Here is a 22,863-nt window from a genome sequence, read left to right as displayed (position 1 = left end):
ATGCATGCCACGTGTGCCATTTTTGAGGTCGATGCTCATTCAACACTGTTTCCTGTAATGTGGTCCACTTAAGATCGTTATATACCTCATTTTTTGTCTCATACCATAAAATGATCTGGAAACATAGATGGACGGCATGGATGAAACCCATTCATCATGGTTAGTCCCACAGAGCATCGACCATCAGCCATCGGCTGGTGGCAGGGGGAGTAGCCAATCCGTTTCCATTTTTGAGAGATTGCGTATATATCATAACGTTGCCGAAGTGCCATAGTTCTGGTCCTGAGAGTCCTCGACTCGCTACCTGGGTACTGTAGGGCCCACCATGATGTTTATTCTATATCCACGCTGTCCATAAGATTTTTAAGATCAGTTTATGACATGATCTAAAGTATAAAGCATATCCAAGTCTCAAGTGGACGACACCACACGAAACAATTTTCATCGAACATCCACCGTTAATAACTTCTTAGGGCCAATCGTAATTTTTATTTTCCATCCAACCTGTTGATAAGTCAAAAAAAAACCTTGATTAAGGTAAATAATAAATATCAGGTTAATCCAACGCTTTTATAGCCCACAAAAAGTTATTAATGGTCAGTGACCACAGTTTCCTATGGTGTGGTCGACTTGAGACTTGGATCTGGTTCATTTTTAGTACCATTCGGTAAAATGATCTGGGAAAACTGATGTACGGATTGCATATATAACATAAACATCAAGGTGGGCCCCATGCTCAAGGAAACATCCATTGCGGTGTTACTCGGATAACACCTGATCCTCTCGGAAACTTCACGATTCGCCCGCAGCGCTCAGGACCGTGCGTGGGAACTGAAACGCAGGTTTGTTAGAATACATACATCCCCACCTATTGTCATAGGATACCTCCGCACTTTAGCCGTTGGATCTAAGTCATCTTCCTATGATCGAAGCCGTTTATATGCTCTTCCAGATCTTGAATGGACAATATACGTAAATAAAGTTTCTTGAATATTTTAATCCTTCGATCATTCTTTCCCCTTGCCATGTACGGACTCTATGTCTCAGTTTTTAAATAGTCAAAGGGTTAAAACATTTCAATCTGAGAGCTCTCTTGATATTCTCCATCCAAGGTGAGGCCCATCGCATAAATGGTTTGGATCAGTGATAAAGTCTCAGATCCAACGGCTATCATATAGCAATGGATTTATTCTGGCATAACTCGCGGTAAATGAACCTGTCCTTGGGCACAAGAGTTCTTGCGAGAGTAGCCAAGCAGACACGCAAACATTCGTGTACGTTGAATGTGGTTTGTTGGTCAATCCCTTTTGACCGTCCATTTCTCCATTTGTACCGCCCACCTGATGATTCTGTTGACCTGACTTTTAGGGCAGCTAACTCAATTATGGTGGGTCTCTCCAGGTGAACAATCCGGATCTGGCTAGCAACTTTGGTACGTATGGTCTGGTAAGGTAGGATTCTTTTCGCCAGCAACCATTGCAACCATTGATTGGTGAATCGTCTACCCCTGGCGACGCAAAAGCAACGGTGAAGATCGAGTGAAAAGGTAAACGCTGTAAGGTTTACATAGAGAATTTTAATTAAAATAATTAAAATCCTTATATCCACTACAGATAATGGATATGGGTAATCAAACGGTGTTCTTTACCTCTCTTAGATCTTTCCTTTTTCAAGTATTCTTGTGTAAATACAAGTAAATTGATTAAAAATTTCACCTTCTCAATTTTATCAATGGGTGGTGACCACTAATTTCTATTTTCTAAATACACCCAAAATTTTAAATAAGATTTATTAAAAATACATTTAATTTAATTTCTCCACAAACAAGCTTTCTGCTTATCTTTCCATATACATGGAGTTTTAAACATTTAATAAATTATATGATTTCTTTTTTAAATGTGGAATTTACTGACAATGATCTGAACCATCAAGATCTTGAGACACTGTATGCATCATCATCATCAAAAGAACACTATGTGTACACTAGTTTTAGTCATGTAAAAGCCTCATTCCAGCCATGGAAATGCATATGAATTGAGTATATCTTTCAGCGTATATTGATGAGCATGTATTTTTTTTTTTAAAGAAATGGTAATTCACTATAAGAAAGAAAAGATTACAGTCCTTACACGTAGGGTTATTCACTGCTCATTCTGCTATTAACAATTTGGCCCTCCGTATTTTCATTCTCATTCCTAAAACCGAGCATTTATTTCTTCCCAAACAACCCACCAAATTACTAGTAAAGAGATCCTTCTAAGAATTTTCTCATTTGTTCCTATTCGCACTCCATGCCATGCATGTAAGAGCTCACTCCACGATCTTGGAAAAGTCAAAAAAAATATTGAAATGTTGGAGACTATTTTTAGCATCGATGAGATGGGCTAATATATCTCATAATATATCTTGTATACCATTTATGTGATATATTACACATGTTTGATTCAGTGAGTATTTTTTATTTTTAATCATTTTTTTTATAAATTATGTTAAATCAGTATCAAATTTTTATAAATTCATGAATTTTCATATTTTGCATAAAAATTATGCATCGAGAACTTTGATTTCGAAATTCGAAGGAGATGGGTTGAGTTACAAAAGATTGAAAATAATAATAATAATTTTCAATTTTTCATAAATCGATTGCAATATTTGCGTCCAAACATAAAATCAAACATACATGTAGTTTGATCTATTGATTCTTCTTTTGCTTTTGAATATAATACTTATGTTTTCACGCTTATTACATTTATAAATTATATGAATTGACTTTGAATATAAATGTGTTAATTTAGTTAGATAACACATAAATTAGGATCCTATACAATAAAAAATTATTATTTGCACTTATTTTTTTGTAATGTTTGAATTTCTAAGTTTGTATCGATGCCTTTTTCGACAATCACTGAAATTTTATTGAAAAATTTAATCAATTTTCCTATGTTTCCTTGTGTTTCTAACAACAACAATACATTACATTATAAGATACAACTGACATATATCTTATGTGATAACCAATACATATCTATATCCCATAGGTGCGATATGTAATGCAATACTGATATTTTGAACACCGGTTGGAGGATGTCCACCCAAACATTCCTAATAAATGAATAGTGCACAAAAAGTGATAACAATTCCTCATCACTCTTGCAACATATGCAAATATTGAGGAAGACTATTCCTCTTTTTCAAAGATTGTCAATTGTTAAAACTTTCCTTCCACCAAGCAAACATCCAAAATTGCATATGCTTGCATAGCATTGTTTCTCTACAAATCTGGATCATCATCTGCTTCTCATGAGAGAGGACTGGTATTCTAGGAATGGTTAGGCGTCGTTGCATAGTCATGTTATTGGTTGGCATAGTGAAGGTTGTGAAGCAGCCATGCACCTAATCTTGCCCTTTAGATCATTTGTAAACATGAAATTAATGGTAAGGATAGATTGTTCGCTACTTTGATTCATATCTAGATCTCAAGAAATCTTACAACGGATCTAACTATTTTGGGTTGGTTGATGGTAATCTATCTCCAAGATCAAGAGTATGATTGTCTGAGAAATCACTTAATCTTATTGGTAATCAGATCATGGGATGGATTTAGTTTTCCCAGTTTAACAACTAAATACATCTCCTGTATACTAGCAACTGGTGATCAAATGCTCCATTGTCCCACCCTCTTATTTTTTGCAAACAGATATTTTCAAATATAATTCCAACAACACTCCAAGCAGGTGGGTTCCACCTTTCAATATTACCCAGACAATTCATCAAGTTGGCCCCACAATGGTTTCCATGTTGTACAAAAACCAATCAGACAATTGCAGACATCCGAATTCTTCCCCTGCAAATAGACAGTTAGAAGTCAGAATATAGTCCACATGTGCAGCTTGGATTGTTGCATGGATTTTATATTAGCTCATCTTAGGGCCAACCAGATGAAGCATCTCAAACACTGAGAGGTGGGCCCCACCATCACAAAATGCTGACTCAAACAAGGCCTACCTTCCCATCAAGCATTGTATTATACATACCTCCTACAAAATACTGAAAGACAGGAGAAAGACTGTTGAATTTGTCTTAATAGCAAGTTGTCCTATTTGTGTTTTCCTCCAGATGCACTGATATTGAATTTTGAATTTTGAATTTATTGGATTTCATAGGAACCAAATCACATGTATTTACCAACTTCAGTGCCTATTTCTTTCAGCTTCTCACAGGAGTAAAAACAAAAACACCGATAAATGGCCATCGCCAAGACTACAATAAAGAAAAAGTAAAAGAAAATAGAAAAAGAAAAAGAAAAAGGCTTCCTCCTTCCCAGTCTCCTTTGAGCCTAAAACTGCTATTCATCTCTGAACAGATCCCCATTACAAAGGTGCCTTTCAAGAGCATAAGATACTTCTGAAAGAGGAAGAAAATGGAAACATTGGCTTACCAATGCCAGATTCTCAAACCAAACCTTCAGCTCCAACCCTTGCTTATTAGCTGGAATCCGAATTCTTGGGTTCCCAGCAAGAAATCTTTTCGTGAAGGTCAGTGTCTCAATCTGTCAGGTCTGTTAATCGTTTCACTTGTTAGATGCAAAAGAAAGATCACTTCTTACCAATGCAGCAAATGTCACATAACGTACGACAGTTTGAGGAATCTGAAGAAGAAACAATGAAATACAATACAAGCACAGGGAAATAGCAGCTCCAGCAATGAAATTGTGTAAAAGGCGGTTGTTGTCTTTACTGGGCACAAAGATTGTCTTTAGGTAATTTGTTAGATCATAGAACCGGTAGGATACCTGCAAGAGCAAAGCCCATAGAGATTGAGAAGCAAGTATGCATGGCTCAACCCGCATGCCAAATGAGATTGATCCTTCTTTCCTTTACAATTATTGATAGGCCTTTTGATAATATCAATGTTCTTTCATTTTCAAGTAGGTCAGGTTAGCTTGAACTTACTAGGACATAAATAGCTGTTGTAAGCATGAAATTGAGCAAAGGATAACCTGGGATGAGAGAAAGGAGCCATTTCGGCTGTCCGTTGGGTAATAATTACTTAGTCCGTAATTACTGCACTATTCACCATGTTGAGGTTGACACCTGCTCTTTAACATTAAAATCTAAGACATGTAAAATAAATGTAGACCTAGTGTGATGTACAAAAGCGATATTCGAGAGGTATAGGCACTCAGAGATGGGATGCACATGGTGGATGGTCTAGATCAATGACTAAGGACTCTATAATACAATCAATATTAATAATTCATCTCCCTAGTTATTAATTGGATGGCTATAATCATTTAATTAAAGTGATTTCTATGAGAAAGAGAGTCAATCAAAGGAGAGACACACAAGATGGATGGTTTAGATTAAGGATTGAACTGGATATAACAAAATCAGCTGTCTAATTACATCATTTCTTTCATTAACCCGATGGTTGCTTAGGAATCTGCATTTGGCTAGTATTAGAGGTGCTTTTAGAGATAACCCGCGAAAAAATCAAGCCCATCAGCTTATTAGGTGGCCTAATGGACAATGATGATGTAGCTTATTGGATAAACCAACCATGGGTTGTTGTATTTTGTTTTAAAATATATTTAAAAATTTTAGTTTTCAAATATTTAGTTTCCCTCCAAAATTTGAAAAGCTTTGGTGCTTTTGAGTTGTGGGTTTTGTCCCACATCGGATTTGACAAAGAAAACTATCTTGTATATAAGATAATCTTTTTGCCCTGGGCTTAAGCCCCTTTCAGGGAGGATGTGAATTTGGTTCTGTGGGGGGCTATGCCAATAGCTCTAATCTATGTCATTGATCACATACGCATGTGCGTGCACCGAGCCGAGCCGAGTGCGCGACGAGACGAGACGGGACAGGCTGAGCTAGGCGAGGGCGTGGGTGTAGGTGTGGTGTGAGTGTGTGTGTATGGTTATTCGCAGGACTTTATTTGCGAGAGATGCATCCGTTCCGGTTGGTCGCACCTGTTTGGTTTAAACCCAACGGACCTAACCTTTTATAAAGGGTGCTTATGCACCACTTCGGAGTCTATACAAGGACTACCGATTCCAATTTCAAAAATATAAAAAATATTATTTCTCTTATAAAACTCTCTCTGATACGGTTTTACGAATTTTAATTGCTAAGTTCATCATTGAGTTAACTCAGCACTTTCGGATTAAACTGCAAGTGGTTCAAGCCCGCGTACAGTGAGTGCATCGCTGGGACCAGGTCATAGTCGTTGTATCCTGGAGGTCGATTGCTCTGAAAACTTGTTGCACTTGGGATGCTGTCCAAGGGGAGCAAATTCGATTTCAAGCCAAGTGACTCAGTCACGCCTTGACTCAATTCAATAAGTCGTCTTTCTCAAATCTTAAATTATTTTTTTGGGTTTTCAATTTTCTATAGTCTATTTAATTCAACCAAATATACCAACAATCTTGAAATCAAATTTCGTTGAATTACATATACTATGGCTACAGTAACAGTAAATGCTTTTGCTGAGTTAGCCAAAATCAAATCGTTCGCTGGACAATACTTTAAACGGTAGAAACAGAAACTAATGTTTGCATTGACCATTCTTAAAGTTTCATACATACTATCTGAATCATTTACTATACATCCAGCAAATCAAACCAAAGTAGCGGATGAAAATAATTATAAAAACTACATTCTAAACTCTTTGTCCAACAAACTATATGACGTGTATCCCTCTTATGAATCTGCTAAAGACATATGGACTGCTTTAGAAAAGAAGTACATATTGGAAGATGCAGGTATTAAGAAACATGCAATTACTAATTTCCTTCATTATGAAATAACAGACGATAAACCTGTCATAAATTAGATTCACAATTTTCAAAGTCTAGTTCATGAACTATCGACGGAAGGAATTAAGTTGGATGAAGTGTTTCTATTAAGAACGCTAATAGAAAAGCTACCGCCCTCCTAGAAAGAATATAAGAATAAAATGAAACATAAAAAAGAATGGTGTTTCTTTGGAAACCACTATCATACATATACGAATAGATGAAGCTAATAGAATCAGGAACTAAAAAGAAAATAGAAATGAGATAGATTCAAAGGTGAATCTTATGCAATCAAGTCAAACAAATAATAAAAAAAAGGCAACTATCATAACTGTGGCAAACCTGGATATTACGCAAATGAATGCAGGCTCAAAAAGAAGAATGCAAATAATCAATTCAAGAAAAAAGAAAACTGTTATAACTATGGAAAGCCTGGGCATAATGTTAAAACCTACAGGCTTAAGAAAAATAAAGATAAGCCACAGGCTAATCTTACAGAAACAAGAAATGAGTTTGACATGTTAATAGCTCTGGTGTTAGAAGTCTTCCTTATAAACAACTTAGAGTGGATGCTAGACACTGGTACAACTAGGCACGTGTGTAAGGATCATAGCATGTTTACCTCCTACCAAGTATCAGGAGATGATGAACAGGTGTTCATGGGTAATGCTAAAATGTCTCCAGTTGTAGGGAAAAGAAAAGTACTTCTGAAACTCACTTCTGAAAAGACTCTAATGTTGAATAATGTCCTACATGTGCCTGACATTAGAAGAAACTTGGTCTCTGGTTCACTCCTCAATAAGGCTGGTGTCAAGTTAGTATTTGATTCAGATAAGCTTGTAATAACTAAGAATGAAACTTTTGTTGGTAAGGGAAACTGTGGCAATGGTTTATTCATTGTAAATGTATCTAATGATAATAATAAGAAGACATCTAATTCTGTTTATATCGTTGAACCTTTTTATCTATAGTATAGTAGATTAGGTCATGTGAATGTAGTATCTTTAAAGAAAATGAAAAGATTAGGTTTATTACTTAATATATCTAATGAAGAATTCGAAAAATGTGAAACATGTGTAGAATTAAAATTTATTACAAAACCCTTTAAACGAATAGAAAGATCATCTGTTCTATTAGAATTGATACACAGTGACTTAGGTGATTTTAGATACCACATGTCTAGAGGTGGAAAAAGATATTACATAACTTTTGTAAATGATTACTCTAGGTTTACTAGAGTCTATCTGTTAAGAAACAAAGATGAAGCTTTAAATGTTTTTTCTAAATACAAAATTGAATTAAAAATCAGTTAAATATAAAAATTAAAAGACTTAAAACAGATAGAGGTGGTGAATATGAATCTTCTCAATTTAGAAAATTATGTAAAAAGAGTATAATAGTTCACAAAACTACAGCTCCTTATACAACAGAACAGAATGGAATAGCAGAACGTAAGAATAGAACTCTAAAAGAGATGATGAATGCCATGTTAAACAGTTCAAGCTTACCCTCAAATATATGAGGAGAAGCAATTCTATCTACTTGTTATATCCTAAATAGGATTCATTCTAAATGTTTTGAACAAACACTTTATGAACTTCGAAAGAATAATGTTCCTGGTTATAAATATATTAAAGTGTGGGGGTGTCTTACTAAAGTAGGATTACCTGAAACTAAGAAAAGAAAGTTGGTCCTAAAACGACTGACTGTGTATTTATAGGGTATGCACAAAACAGTGCAGCCTATAGGTTTGTAGTTTTAAAAACTAAGGATAATATTCTAGATCTTAATATAATTATAGAAGCAAGGGATGCAGAGTTCTTTGAGAATGTATTCCCTATGAAATCTAAATCTATAGGAATATAGAAAGTCAATGAATCAGATATTGCGTCTACTAGTAAAAATGCTTACAAGAAAGTAATAAAAGAGATACAATCAAAAAAAAGTACTAGGGTTAGAAAAGAAACTAACTTAGGAGATGGTGTTTTCACATTCTTAGTAGAAGATGATCCTACAACCTATATAGAAGCAATTAACTCTCTAGATGCAACCTTTTGGAATAGATCAATAAATGATGAGTTAGAATCTATTATATCTAATAACACTTGAGAACTTATAAACCTACTACCTAAAACAAACCAATAGGCTATAAATGGGTGTATAAAAAGAAGCTAAAACCAAATGAGACTATTGATAAGTTTAAGGCTATGTTGATAGCGAAAAGCTTTAAACAAAAGTAAGGAATAGATTAGTTTGATACATATTCCCCTGTAACTAGGATTACAACTATTAGAGTTTTAATAGGCATAGCCTCCATATATAAACTAGTGGTACACAAGATGGACGTTAAGACGGCTTTCCTCAATAGAGACTTAGAAGAAGAAATATATATGGAGTAACCTGAAAGTTATAAGATATCAGGTAAAGGAAATAAAGTATGTAGACTAATTAAATCACTATATAATTTAAAACAGGCTCCTAAACAATGATATGAAAAATTTGATGGTGTTTTAAAATCAAATAGTTATCATATAAATTATGCAAATATATGTGTATATAGTAAAATTTTTGAAAATGATTATGTTATTATATGCCTTTATGTTAATAACATGCTTATTTTTGGAACTAATATTAAATTAGTTAATGCAACTAAGAAATTTATGTCATCTAAGTTTAACATGAAAGACTTAGGAAATGCTAGTGTAATCTTGGGTATTGAAATAACCAGGAAAGATGGTATTATTATATTATCACAATCTCATTACATTGAAAAGATATTGAAAAAGTTTAATCATCTTTACTGTTTACCTGTCAGTACTCCTTATGATTATACTGTGACTCTCACAAAGAATACAAAAAATACTGTGTCTCAATTGGAGTGTTCCAGAATAATTGGTAACCTCATGTATCTAACAAACTGCACTAGACCAGACATATCTTTTGCAGTAGGAAGGCTAAGTAGATATACACATAACCCTGGAAAAGAGCATTGGAATGTCTTGTCTAAGATTATGAGATACTTAAAAGGCAGTATGGCCTATGGTTTACATTATAATGGTTTTCCTACTGTATTAGAAAGATACAGTGATACTAATTGGATCAGTGATTCAGATAAGACAAAATTCACTAGTGGATATGTCTTCACTTTGGGTGGAAGAGCAGTCTTTTGGAAGTCTACCAAACAGACATGTATAGATCGGTCGACTATGGAATCCGAATTTATTGCCTAATAAAAGGCTGGATCAGAAGCCGAGTGGCTTAGAAATCTCTTAGCTGGTATACCATTGTAGTTAAAACCTGTATCGATCATGTCTATTCATTGTGACTGTCAAGCAGTTATAGCGAAAGCAAAGAGTAAAATATATAATGGAAAGAGTAGGTATATTAGACTCAGACATAACATAGTGAAACACATGTTGCGCGATTGAGTTATATCTATTGACTTTTTGAGATCATAAAAGAATCTAGTAGATCCTCTAACCAAAGGACTATCTAAAAGGTTAGTCAATGATACATCGAAAGGACTGGGGCTGAGCCTAATATATGAGCTATTAGTGTCAACAACCCAACCTATACAAGCGGAGATCCCATGAGATAGGTTTAATGCGTAAACAATAAGACAGGAGGTAGATGATTGCACTGAGTTATATGAACCCCTTCTATGGTGTACAATGCGAGCAACAACGCAGAAGGATGAGTTTTTAGAACTCTTAATGGATCCATAGTCATATATTTGGTGGTGTATACAGTTGTTGCATATACTTGATGGAATTCACCTATATGGGTGTGGAGGTGTAGGTCGTTTCCTATGAGAATCTAGACGAATTCTCTAGAGCACTCATGAAATCCAGTAATGGTGTATGGCCGAAATGCACCGAATCGCAGAATCACTTACAGAGGAAGAGTTGTGTGAGTGGTATGCACTTGTGATTTACATTAAAAGGATTTAGGTTCAAGACTATGTTATCATCTGATTCCTGTAGACCTGTCTTGCTTACTCTAATGTCGGTTCAAGTCTATGGTGACACCGGTACCATTACACAACTATTACGCTTTAATCCGAAAAAGTTTTATTTTGAAACATGTGGGAGATTGTTGTATTTTGTTTCAAAATATATTTAAAAATTTTAATTTTCAAATTTTTAGTTTCTCTCCAAAATTTGAAAAGTTTTAATGCTTTTAAGTTATGGGTTTTGTTTCACATTGGATTTGACAAAGAAAACTATCTTGTATATAAGATAGTCTTTTTGCCTTGGGCTTGAGCCCCTTTTAAGGGGCATGTGAATTTGGTTATGTGGGGGGCTATGCTAATAGCTCTAATTTATGTCATTGACCACACGCGCGCACGTCAAGCTGAGCCATGTCGTGTTATGTCGAGCCGAGTCGAGTCCGAGTCCGAGTCCATGTCCGTGTCCGCGTGCGCGATGCGACGCGACGGGACGGGACGAGCTGGACTAGGTGAGGGCGCGGGTGCGGGTGCGGTGTGAGAGTAGTCACGTGGGTGTGTGTATGTGTATGGTTACTCGCGAGACTTTATTTGCGAGAGTGTACTCGCACTTGCGCTTGCGCTTTTCCGTTTTAAACCAGAGAGTTGCATCCGTTCTGGTTGGTTGTACCTGTTGGGTTTAAACCCAACGGACCTAACCTTTTGTAAATGGTGCTTATGCACCACTTCGGAGTATATATAAGGACTACCAATTCCAATTTCAAAAATATGAAAAATATTATCTCTCTTATAAAACTCTCTCTGATACGATTTTACGAATTTTAATTGTTGAGTTCATCGCTGAGTTAACTCAGCACTTTCGGATTAAACTGCAAGTGGTTCGAGCTCGCGTACAGTGAGTGCATCGCTAGGACCGGGTCATAGTCGTTGTATCCTGAAGGTCAATTGCTTTTGAAACCTATTGCACTTGGGACGTTGTCCAAGGGGAGCAAATTCGATTTCAAGCCGAGTGACTCAGTCACGCCTCGACTCAATTCAATAAGTCATCTTTCTCAAATCTTTTTTTTTTTGGTTCTCGATTTTCCATAGTCTATTTAATTCAACCAAATATACCAACAGGTCTTACATCCAAAAGTTATTTACAAAAACAAACTGAGAACTCTGCCTCATTTTATTATTTTCTCTTTTTTTCTTCGTTTTTTAAATTAAGATTGTTTTCAAATTTCTAAATGTAATATATATATATATATATATTTCATTTTAAGGCTTCAAGTCAGTCGAACATCAAGTTTTTAAACCATGCTTGAAACCCGACTGATTGGACAGTTTTCACCATCTATACATTGGATTTGTTCAGTTGGGCCATTCCTATCAAGTTTCAACTACCCCGTTCCAGAGGCACCAACCTGACAGCTGGGTTCATCCAATCGACATAACATAAGTATTTACTACACCCATATTTTCAACAGCCCTAACAGGCAGTCACGCTGACTCATGAGCACGGATTGAAATGAAGGTCTTTTGTTTTTAAGAAATAGCTTATTCTGGCTACAACTCTGCTTGTGGGGCTACTGTGGTTTGTGCATGGAATCCAACCCTTCCAAAAGAGTTGGTCCACCAAGAAAGTAGGATGCCCGAAAATAAGGTGGATCGTACCATCACCTAGGCCACCACATGAATTGGAAGTTTTTAAGTGGATTTTCATTGTTTTCAATGGGATAATGATTTTATAGACGTGAATTTTGGGTCATCACATCGTCTTGGTGGGACTCATTCGATACATAGGTTGGATGGCGTACACACAACAGGTTGGACCCCACATAGACAATTGAATAAGATTTAGACACAAGTTTCGCGCATGTTAATAACTTGAATTAGGGAGGTGTATAAGAGCCGTTGAAAAAGCTTTTCCGCGTGGTTTGGCTGGTGACGCTGCCCGCAGCCACGTAGTTAGTGGTCAGTGTTATGTGGACGCCACCATGATATATGTGTTTTATCCACGCTGTTCATCCATTTTGAAAGATAATTTTAGGGCTTGATGCCAAAATTCAGGTAGATTTAAATCTCAGGTAGACCACACCATGAGAAAACAGTAGTGATTGGATTTCCACTGTTAAAAACCTCCTGGGCTAACTGTAATAGTTATTTGACATCTAAACTGTTGATTAGGTCATACAGACTTGGATGATCCAAAAGTTTTGTGCCCCCAATAAGTTTTTAATGGTGGGTGTTCAATCAACACTGTGCGGCCCACTTGAGATTTGGATCAACCTAACTTTTGGGTTCATACCATACAATGATCTGGAAGAATGGGTGGACAGCACGGATGAAACATATACATCATGGTGGGGCCCACAGAGCACTAACCACTAGCCATTGGCTAGTGGCAGGGTCCGTAGCCAATCAGTTTTCCGTTTGTAGAGGATTCGTTCTCAGTTGGAAATTTCACTTTGATTTTGATGATTCGAGAGACTGGCCGTTCCGTCTTTCATCCTTAGCAGTTGCAACATCCAACGTTACAATGAACAAAGCTTCCGATGTTTGAGGGTTGAGGAATACTGCGTGTACTCGCGTGCGTGGGAGATTGAACTTAAAGGTGTGACCCGTGCGCAACATGGAATACTTGTGCCAGATCCACGCCATTCATAGAATCGGGAGCAATGCGATCATGCACAAGAGAAAAAATCTGCCAGTCATTAGGTAGGACGTATATGTATTTTGAATTTAGACCGTTGGACAGTTTTAGTATATATCTATTTTTTAACATAAAAGTTTCTCCCCTGATGGCTGAACCAGTCTGATTCTTCAGTCAGTGATTTCCCACAGCGATCCATATGTGATGGATGGCCCAGATCTGTCAATGTGCTGTGAAGTCCCTACGTGATGGATGGCCTAGATCTGTCCATGTGCCGTGAAGCCACCATCGATAAGAGCGACAGCTGGATTTCTTCTTTCCTTTTCTTTTCCGAGTAAGTGCATTCTACCTCCACCCACCCATCTAAGGTGTTTTTGTGGGATAAAATTGCATTTGTCCGGGACAATTCCATACATCATTTGGAGAGGATGGTTGTCATGCGTGAAACTTGAAAATTGGGCTCACATAATTTTCAATTACCGAATGCAATGTCGACAGTCTCCGTAGTACCTCATTCTCAGCTCCCAACATCCATATGCCAAATTCTGATCCTGAGATCTTACAATGAGGATTTTCCAACATACTTTTATCTCGTAATAAACATAACTACAAGTTTACCCAAATCACAAAGGCAACATCATCATCTCATATCTACTAATATAAACATTTGAATACAATGTTAAAAGGAACATATATATCTGAAAATCAAAGCTCCAGAAGTCTGCTACATGCTCTAAACTCCATGCTACTGCAACCTAATATCACATGCACGCATCTATCGTACATAAGCTTATAGAAAGCTTAAAGGGTGGTGTAAATGTGTGCACAAGGTAAGTGTCAAGTATTTAATACAATGTCATAACCATACAATATCGAAAATACCGGTAAGACCATGAATCATACGATATCAGAATAAGCGGAATACTGACAAGTCCATGAGTCATACAATATCAGAGTACACAATACAAATTAGCTATGCAAATGAGTAGTCATAAAGAGTCAAGTATCAGATACCGAGGATGCAATACAATATGCGGTACGAATAACTATGCAGGAGTGTGAAGTTGGGATGATAGTATGTAGTATCGCAAGCTACGGGATCTACCAAAAGGGACTTCTATCCAAACTAGTCTCATACCTAAATTTGGATAGTAAAGCTTAATGTGGTAAACTCCTGATCTCAGGTTAGTCGCGTGCCCTAACTGAAATCCTGACCATTGCGAAGGTACACGTAACAAATAGTTGCGCACCACCAGCCCGAGTGGATAGCGAATAAATGAATGAATGAATATGCAACTCATGCTCAATAAGTCCACATATCGGTGTTGTACATCTCTGGAATCATCACCAGGGTCTAGTACACTTTACATGCAATCGCCACCCACTGACGCGCGACCATGCAAGTGGAAGAGACCTCACTATCCACCTGGCCAGTAGTCAGTCAATATATTTCTGACACGTCGATAGCGGACTCATTCACGAGTTAGTCAAACTCAGTTTAGTTATGCCCCCTACACTCGGCGGATAAGGCCACACTCCCTCCTAACCGACCACGACACGTTACGAAACGCGACCTCCTGGTATTCGGCACTCAGGCTCTCATGTATCCACTCGGTCTCGATGTTAGGGTGTCTCTTGGCCTCAAAAGTTTAGAGATTTTCACCCAGGGCCATTTATAGCAGCCCGATGTTAATGACAGATTTTCGGTGTCCCATTTGGTCATCCACGATATGCCTGTGGAGGCTACGGCCCTGATGTCGCTAGCGCGTACAGTAATCACAACACACAATGCAAGATACATCACAACACATAATGCAAGATGCATGAGTCATACAATCTAGTCATGCATTAATCCTGCGCATACCGTGCGCTCATGTGAGATAACCTCTTCCTATCAGGGAGTCTCATAACAACCTACTCAATGATATATGCAATTGTCAACCACACCTCATAACGAACTTGCAGATGATGCGTATGGGCATGTATCATGATGTTATGCTATCATATACTCATAATCAGTATCAATAACCGGTATCGACAATCGACCTCAACCATGTGGACATTTAACAAAGATTACCCCTAAGGAATGACCCACATAGAGCCTAACATATAGTGGACTAGAGCCTAACATATAGTGGACCCATGGCCTCACACAAGGGCTAAATATACAGCACCATGAGCCTCACTCAAGAGCTGAATACACATCACGATGGGCCTTTCATATGGACCTCACATACATCACAATGGGCTTCATCGCCTGGCCCTCAAATGCATCACAATGGGCCTCATCACATAGACCTCATATACATCACAATGGGCTCTATCGCCTGGCCCTCAAATACATCACAATGGGCCTCATCACATAGGCCTCATATACATCACATTAGGCCTTAAACACAGGATGAATACACATCACAATAGCCTCAAATGCAGGCCGTATATACATCACATTGGGCCTCGACAACTGGAATCAGTCTCAATAATTGACCTTGACAATCGGCCTCAATAATCGGAATCAGCCTCGACAATCGGAATCGGCCTTAACAATTGGAATCGACCTCGACAATCGGAATTGGTCTCGACAATCGGAATCGGTCTCGACAATCGGAATCGACCTCAACAATTGGTCTTAACAATCAGAATCAGCCTCAACAATCAGAATCGGCCTCAACAATCGGAATCGGCTTCGACAATTAGAATGGACCTTAACAATCGGAATCGGCTTCGACAATCAGAATCGACCTCAACAATCGAAATCGGCCTCGACAATCAGAATCGGAATCGGCCTCAATAATCGGAATCGGAATCGACCTCGACAATCGGAATTGGTATCGATAATCGAAATCGGCCCCGACAATTGGAATCAGCCTCAACAATTAGAATCAGAATCAGCCTCAACAATCGGAATCAGTCTTGACAATTGGCCTCGATAATTGGAATCGGAATTGGCCTTAACAATCGGCCTCGACAATCGAAATTGGTATCAACAATCAGAATCGGCCTCGACAATCGAAATCGAAATCGGAATCGGAATCGGCCTCAACAATCAGCCTCGACAATCAAAATTGGTATCAATAATCGGAATCGACCTCAATAATCGGAATCGGTCTCGATAATCAGAATCGGCCTCGATAATTGGAATCGAAACGGCCTCGATAATTGAAATCAGCCTCAACAATCGGGATCAGCCTTGACAATTGGCCTCGACAATCGGAATCAGAATCGGCTTCAACAATCGGCCTCGACAATCAGAATCGGTATCGACAATTGGAAATCGGCCTCAATAATTGGAATCGGTATCAACGATCGGAATCGGCCTCAATAATCGGAATCGGCCTCGACAATCAAAATCAGCTTAATAAAACGCCTAAGGGAATGTCGCAATTAGGACATTTAACCATCATTACCTATCAATGTGGACATTTAACTAACTTCGCTCCCAAGGAGTGGCCCACATAGAGCCAAACGTATAGTGGGCCCAGGGTCTCATACAAGGGCCTAATATACATCACCATAGGCCATAATTCCATCACATCGGGCCTCACTTGTGGGCCGCATACATATCACCATGGGCCTTGGCACAAGGGCCATAAATACATCACATTGGGCTACTTCCACGGGCCTTAAATACATAACAGGTGGGCCTTGCACATGGGCCATTAATACATCTCAATGGGCCATGACCCATGGGCCTTAGTACGTCACAATGGGCCTCAACCCATGGGCCCCAAATACATCTCAATGGGCCTTACCAAATGGGCTGGAAATATATTACAATGGGCCTCTTCACACGAGCCGAAAATATATCACAATGGGCCGCTCAATGGGCCGCACCAATGGGCCTCATATACAACAAGTTGGGCCGCATCATGTGAGCCTCAAATATATCATAAAGGGCCTCTCAAATGGGCCCAACATACATCACATCAAGGTGGGGCTCACACATCAATTAAAGGTCATTTTAGAGCATTACCAAAAATAAATCTCATAGAAAGATCATCTGAGCCATACCACAATAACAATGGAGATAATGATTTTCACCATTTAAATTCGCGGGGCCCACCATTTTATTTTCCGTCCACCAGATCATACAGTCACAAAGACCTGAGTTGAATGAAAAAAAAACAAATATCATACAGATCGAAAACTTTTATGACCCAAAAAGGGTTTCAATGGTGGACGTTCAATCTCCACTGTTTCTGCAGTGTGGTCCACCTGACATATCGATCTGCCTCTTTTTTTATCTCAAGCCTTAAGGCAAGCTCGTCAAATGGCTGGATGATGAAGATATAAAAATACATTAAGGTGGGCCATGTCAAAATGGATGGGTGGTGGATCTACAATACATACAACCAAGGTGGGACCCACCGTCCCAATCCAGTGGACGGTGTGGATGAAATGAATACATCAAGGTGCGGCCACCGTCCAGCAATCTACTAGATGGTGCAGATATAATAATTACATCAAGGTTGGTCCCACCCACACGTATGGGGTGGTCCATGCCATATGGGTGGACGGAGTGATATATATATATATATATCAAGGGGTTCCATCATTTAGCAGGAGCTGGACAGACGAAGGATATAGAATACATTCATCACGGTGGGTCCCATCCCATACATGCAGCACGTGTGTGGTGGGCCCCACACCTCTGCCAAAAAAATTTGTTGGACGGTAGGTATCTAACACGTACCACGTGATGGACCTGCAGAACTTGCAACGTCAATCCAGCAACATTTGCCGCATTGGACCCATCGTCCTAGCTTCAACAAACGGTGTGGATTAGCCTATCATCAAGGTGGGCCACACGTGTGGCCTACTGCTTTGGACAAAGCTGATATTTGGTTTTTCTCTCTACCTGGGCCTGCCCAGACGGTCCAGACAGCAGGAATGATGCTGGATGATCTGCAGTGTGGGACCCGTTTGATGAACGGCTTGGGTAAAATACATAAATCATGGTAGGGCCCGCACAAGTGGTCCACACAGCCAGGGAACAAGCAAATCCTCGTGATTTCCCTTCGCACAGGCCAAGCCGAAAACAGGTAGTAAGGTGGCCCGAATAGACAGAGAACATGGATAAAACGCATCACGGTGGGCCTATTGGCCCTGGATGGCCTGGATGTGTTGTGCACATCAGGTGGGCCACACACCATCCCAACAAGAGAGAGAGAGAGAAGAACGATGGGGATGGGAGGGACCCCACCACTATGGGTCCCTCTTTAATACAAGGCATGCATCAAGATGGGTCCCACCACAAGTGGGCCCTCAAATATACAATAATCAATGGTTGAAAATTCATTAAAAAAAAAAAACCCACCTATGATCTTCTCCTCCTTCCGCCAAAGCAAGCTAGAGCTCCAATGGATGGACTTCAACTGTTGAGATCGATCATGTAGGGTGGAATTGGATGGTAGGAAAGTAGGCCACACCTAGCTCTTTCTCATGGAGGTCTTGGACATCCACCTCCCATGATTGCTTGAGTTGGTTTGAATTTGGTGTAAAGGTGGAATGGGTGGGGAGAGAGAGTGTTGACTTGGGGAAAAGAAGGAATGGGTGCATGTACTTGAGATAGGGTGAGGTGGCATTAGGGTATGGAGGGTGTACTTGATTGATGTGACGAGTCGTAGAGATTCTCTCGGCATTTGTAACGCGCACCATTTTCCTTGAATTGAATGCGGGCCCACATCTCCTGGTCCGGGTATCGCCTCAGCGCGTAATACGTGGCGTCAGAACTACAGCGACGGCGCGGTTGTAAGGGTACAAATTTCGAGTCGAGCTGACTTTGATATACGGGACACGACTCAGGATCGCGTGCAAACACTGATAATAGATCACGGGTCGCTAGAATTCGACCAAGAGGACCGCAGAAGCCTACGGAATGGTACGGGCTAGGATACGGGTCTTATAATGGTAGAGGTTAAGATTAGGTGGGATGAAATTGCATTTAGAGCTTGTTTGGATTGATAGTATACTAGTGTGTTGCATTATGTCCATCTACTGTTGAAGCATGCGTTCGACAACAATTGATATACATTCATGTTTGTAGAGGACAAACAAGTATTTGGATCAAATTGCTTGTTGGGCAAGTATACAGAAGGGAATCAGTAGTCAATGTTTGAATGCGATGTATATATATAGATGCAGCTTCCAATTAGTGTGTTGCATTGTGTCCATCGACTACAAATGCAACTTCCAAACCACCCTCCTCTTCTCAATACCACATCATGAGTGCACTGCACTAATTAATGCACTCCCCTCTAACAATACTGCACCACCATCTGCGAGTCTTGATTCCTTAACGTAATCGCAGGGATGGTAGACCCCGGATTTCAACTCTGTATCAAACAAAGTAAAAAGCAGATTTCAACATTTAATAAATCCCAACCGTCAATCCAAATAGGCCCTTAGTCCCATGGAATTGTATTTGATCCCATGCACAATTCCTGTGAATTTTGCAATCCACTACACATGTGGGCCCCACATTGATGCATGTGTTTATCTATGCCGTACATCCATATACACCATTTACACGTAACATTCTAGTTATATAAGTACATAAGTGAACGACATTCGCTATGAATTTGGTCCGTTGATTACAATTCCATGGTCCACCAAACATGATTTTGCTTAATTCAGTATTTTTCTGTAGCAAAAATTTTATCCCAAATATGAAATTGGATGGCTACAATACCATGGTATTTCCAAAGATGCAATCACTGTGCAATAATGATGTTAATCGCATCTAATACAATTCAATAACATTCAATTCCACCGACCAAACATGCCAACCGACAGAACTACTGTGAGAGCTTTGCATCAGTTGGTGGGGCTACCATAGGGATATCCCTGTGGCACGGAGTAGCCCAAGTTCTGTGGGTCTGACCATGTTATACATGTTATATCCGTTTTGTTAGCTCATCTTAGCCGTAAAATGATGCAAATACAAAGCTTAAGTAGATCACATGATGAAAAACAGCTCGAATTGAATGTTCACCATTGAAAACTACCCAAGGCCTACCGTGATATTTTATTTTCCATCAAGTGTTCACAAGGTAAAAGAGACATGGATGCAGGGTAAACACAAATATAAACTTATCCAAAACTTTCATAGCCCATAAGAAGTTAAGTTTTCAATGGTGGCGCCATTCTATTCCCACTATTTTATGTTTTCTGTTGTGGTCCACATGAGCTTCGGCTCTGCATCATTTTTAGGCTTATTCCTTAAGAAGTTGGCAAAACAGATGGATAGCGTAGATAAAACACATCCATCATGGTTGTGCCACATGCACTTGGCTTTTCTTTTTCTTTTTCTTGTTTTAAATTACTTACATGTACACCCTCACACCCAGCCACACCATAATATGTACTAGAACCCATGTCCTTAGTATTGAAAGTCTTTAACTCATCCTCCTCACACCCATGTACACCTCACTGGGCAATCCACTTTCTCATTTGGGGACTCATCCTCCTCGTATGTGGTATTGATGTATGTAGACCATTGAAATTGTCGGTCCCATTGTAGATATATCTTATCTATAAGATAATACTTATAAAATTATTAAAATTGTGACACCAAAATTAATATTGGGTCTATTTACTTTTCTGAGCCCATATGCTAATAAGGCTCAAGTATTAATGGATCCTTAGAGGGGTATTTTGACATTTCCCTCACAAATAAGGGGCCTTTTAAGGTTAAGAGTGAGTTACGATTTTTTATTATTTTTATATTTTTTTTAAGGCCTCAAAGAGAGAGAAAAGCTAGAGTTTTCGTTGTAAGTTCTCTCTATCCATGTAATCTTCTTTGAATAGTAGATTGATCATTACTTTGTACCATGGTTTTTTCTTGCAAGGATTTTTCACATAAAAATTGTGTATTCTTTGTGTATTTTCTTGGATTTTCATTTTTGTTTTTTGTTTTAATTCAGATTAAGGTGCTTCTATATGGCTAGATCTCCAACAATTGGTGTTAAAGAGAGGTTGGTTTGTTAATTTAAATTTGAGATATGACGTTAATGGGATTGAATGTGAAGTTCGAGACAGAAATTTATAGATAAAAATAGCTTTGAACTATGAAGATTGAATATGAAAGCCCTCCTAATTCAGTAAGGCTTCAATATACACTCCTTGGGAAAACACATTGTCTGAATTCTGTGAAGGAAAAAGATTTGGATGAACTTGATCAGGGCAATTAGTATAATTCACTTGTGCTTGCCCGATGAAGTCTTTTACAATGTCATAAATGAGATAACTACTGCAGATTTATGAGCGAAGTTGGAGAGTATTTATATGACAAAATCTCTCACTAATCGTTTATTTCTGAATATGCAGTTTTATACTCTAAAAATGGTAGAATGGTCGAATCTATCTAAACATATTAACATGTTTAATGAACTGATTTATAAGTTGATAAGTGTTGAGATAAAGATCGAGGAGGAAGACAAAGTCCTAATTTTGTTGACATATATCCTCAAGTCGTTCGAGTATCTGGTTGATACTCTTTGTCATTGTATGGTTGGACATTAAGACCATTATCGCGGCCCTTTAGTTGCAGTAATTGTCAATGCAGAGCGACAGTGAAGGTACCTTTACGAATCCATTATTTGCTTGGGGAAGACTGTCTAAGGGCATGTTTGGTTCGATGAAGTGGACAGGATTACATGGAATGCAATTCATGAAAACCCATCATTAATGACTATCAGGGGTTGTTGTGGGATAGTCTTAAATCATGGGATAGGGAGTGCACTTTTTGGATCTCCTACCCCATGTTACCAACCCATGGGATATGTGGCCGGTGGTGTTTGGATATGCCATGGGATGCACATGAAATGCCCGAATCCATAGGATAGAGTGTTTGGAATGCCAGGTATTTGGTAGGATGGATCTGCATAAGTAACTACATTCTCAAATAGAGTCGAAACATGTGCAAGCCATATTCATTTAACCCCAACAGAAACAACAAAACTACACTCTCAAATAGACATCCTCGTGGATCCACCAAGATGCTCGGGAATTTCATCAAGGCTACTTGTAACGCCCCAAAAATCGATACCCGAGTACATAGAATCCGATCCCGAGTTCCCAGGTGTTAACCAAATGAAAACGTACGTGTGTCCTTATTCAGATTCAAATTCATTTCACACACAAATAATCAAAGTAGCGCAATTCGAATTAACGGATCCAAAGTGAGGTAGAGACGATAATAGATTTAGAAATATGGGGCTAAGAATTAAAAATACAATTTCAATTATGATGATCACTCAAAATGGGATTATACAAGCCACAATATACATACCCAAGATTATTAAAGTGTAAAGCTTTCAGTTTACTCCCAATTCTCCAAAACATGACGACGTTGGCACAACTCGATATAAGCCTACCTGTTTGAGGTTTCACTAGTACCTGCATTAATAATATGTCTGGCTGGTATTTTAAAACACCATCCTAAGTGGAAGTAAGTAGTTAACTCAGTGATTCCATTAGTTCTAA

At 38.6% G+C, this 22,863-nt stretch overlaps 1 long non-coding RNA gene across 1 annotated transcript; it reads right to left on the bottom strand.

Annotated features, from left to right (window-relative positions):
• Positions 1–4,048: 4,048 nt before the first annotated feature.
• LOC131238712 (uncharacterized) lies at positions 4,049–5,040 on the bottom strand. Its single transcript, XR_009168027.1, has 3 exons — positions 4,953–5,040; positions 4,634–4,792; positions 4,049–4,558 (listed from the first exon to the last, which is right to left on the bottom strand). It is a non-coding gene; the product is annotated as an uncharacterized LOC131238712 (long non-coding RNA).
• Positions 5,041–22,863: the final 17,823 nt, after the last annotated feature.

Source organism: Magnolia sinica, chromosome 3, assembly GCF_029962835.1.
Source record: "Magnolia sinica isolate HGM2019 chromosome 3, MsV1, whole genome shotgun sequence".
Lineage (NCBI taxonomy): Eukaryota > Viridiplantae > Streptophyta > Magnoliopsida > Magnoliales > Magnoliaceae > Magnolia > Magnolia sinica.
The sequence above is the reverse complement of the archived record's forward strand: the minus strand, read 5'-3'. Positions and strand labels throughout refer to the sequence as shown.